The sequence below is a fragment of the Octopus bimaculoides genome, chromosome 18 (assembly GCF_001194135.2).
Source record: "Octopus bimaculoides isolate UCB-OBI-ISO-001 chromosome 18, ASM119413v2, whole genome shotgun sequence".
Classification (NCBI taxonomy): domain Eukaryota; kingdom Metazoa; phylum Mollusca; class Cephalopoda; order Octopoda; family Octopodidae; genus Octopus; species Octopus bimaculoides.
Window position 1 is genome coordinate 12,295,123 of NC_068998.1, and position 2,266 is coordinate 12,297,388.

At 36.4% G+C, this 2,266-nt stretch overlaps 1 protein-coding gene across 1 annotated transcript in view; it reads left to right on the top strand.

The window, feature by feature from the left end:
- Positions 1–124: 124 nt before the first annotated feature.
- LOC106868657 (orexin receptor type 2) overlaps positions 125–2,266 on the top strand; it is a 5,244-nt gene continuing 3,102 nt past the window's right edge. The window contains exon 1 of the mRNA XM_014914029.1: positions 125–331. The gene's annotated coding sequence lies outside the window, so the exon portion shown is untranslated. The remainder of the gene's footprint in view (positions 332–2,266) is intronic.

The following is a 2,266-nucleotide window of genomic DNA, read 5'->3' on the forward strand; positions in this document are numbered from 1 at the left end:
AATACCGTGTTCTCAAACCTCTTGTCGTGTCGATCATTCGAAAAGTAATAAGAATTTGGACATAAACTAAATAAAAATTATAATTATGACAGCACAATGACAAAACACACGTCACTATTCAAGTCACATTTTGAACTTCAAACAAAAAAAATCGATGAGTTTGGAATTCCTCGCTTAAGATGTCAGATGGAATGAAATCCAAATTTCTTTATTGTCTCCGAACACTAAAAACAGTGTTTTTGACAGAGTGATAATCACTGTACCCACAGAAACTAAAATGCAAAGAGACATACTGCTCACTAGTCCAGAAGAAGCTGCTGTCGTTCTCAATGTTGGTATAAGTTTTCGGTGTCTTAATATACAGTGTATTATTTGTCTTCTATGCTTTTCTTAAGAAAGATAAAAATCTTAAGAAATTTCACAAACATAATTACGTTCCATGTGTTTTAGGCAGAGTTTACTCTCAATTCCAATGATATATTTTTTTGTTAGATAAAAACAAATTTGATGTTTATAATATAGTATTTTTTGTCCGTACTTCATAATTGCCGACTTATGGGTCGTATAGTATTTTATAGTTGAATACTTTCTCATAGCTACATATATTATGTCAAAACGTCTTACGATTTACCCAGGGAAGGTTTTCTTAGAGTTGCCTTTGTAAGTCATTTGAGACTTCTTATCTGTCTGTATAGAATTTTTGTCCATTAAGGATTGAAGCCGAGTCTAACGGAAGGTGGGGAACATTTTGTGAATTGGACATATTTGTTTTAGTCATTTGATTGCGGCCATGCTGAAGCACCGCCTTTAGTCGAAAAATTCGATCCCAGAAATTATTCTTTGTAATCTTAATACTTATTCTATCGGCCTCTTTTGCTGAACCGCTAAGTGACGGGGACGTGAACACACCAGCATCGGTTGTCAAGTGATGGTGGGGAAACAAACACAGACATACACATACATACATACATACATACATGCATACATACATATAAAAATATACACTCACGCACACACAAAAATATCTAGACAACATCCCAGGAGAACCATGTCTCAGAGAAAGTTAAAAAGATTGTGCTGACAAATACTGTCCTTAGAAAACCCTATCAATTTAAACGTCTGTGTTACATGAAAATATTTCGCTACTGCCTCTGCCACTTCCCCTCCCCAAGATTTCAATCATATTGTAACATCTTTTATCCTTCACTCGCCCTAGGACACTGGGTGTGTCTCGGCAAGTGTTTGTAACAAACATGCAAATTAAAAGTACAGTGTACCCCCGTTTATTCACGGTTCGGCATTCGCGATCCCGGCTATTTGCGGAACTGATAATTGTTCGCTAAAACCACCGCATATTCGCGGAATCGTAAATATTGTCCACGATTTTTTATGGCAATATATACTTCTCCACACTTTTTAAGGCTAAACTATTAATAATAATATACTGTATTTGCCGGTTTACTGGATGCCCCTTCGCAGCTGAAGGTCCCTCTGATTAGAATAGTCGCATGATGTTTTTTTTTTAGATACAAGCACACTGCATCTTGTATCTCTTATTCCGGCTTGCAATCAAGGCTTACTAATTAGTATAGCGACTACTAGCGCTTTTTTTAAAGACCATCGCGACATTTGATCATGCACAATGTTTATTTCAATTTTTAAGGTCTGGATAATTAAGGATAATTTTTAAGGTCGTGAGACAATATAGCCTCATTGAGGCTATATTGCTGGTCCCCCCTCTCTCCCCTCTCCCTTATCATTATAGTATAGATTACAGTATCTAGTGGTAATACAAACTAAATTTTTCTAAACCATGATTATTTTTAATCTCTGGTCAATTTCCCATTGGTGGTATGCGCATAATAGACGCAATGAAGATTTTTTTTGTAGTTTTTTTTTTTTTTGTTTTGGAAAAACTGCGTCCAGTTGCTATCTCCAGTATTTTGTTGAGTGCTGTGTTTTTTTGCAGCGTATTATTAAAGCTTCATGACGCCGCTCAAATGCTCTACACCTTCTAAGACTTCTGGCAGTGAACCTAAGTGCCAGAAAAAGGTTATGACGCTCCACGAGAAGACACAACTGCTGGATATCTTCCGGGAAGGTAAAAGTCATGCTGCAGTAGGGTCACTATTATGCAGTAGGTTACTAGTAAGTTTCTGTGAAAGTGCCAAAAAGATAATGATAGGTCACATACGTCTGTACTGTCAGAAACACCCATTGTCACCTCGAAGGAGACCTCTGGATTATATATATATATATATATATA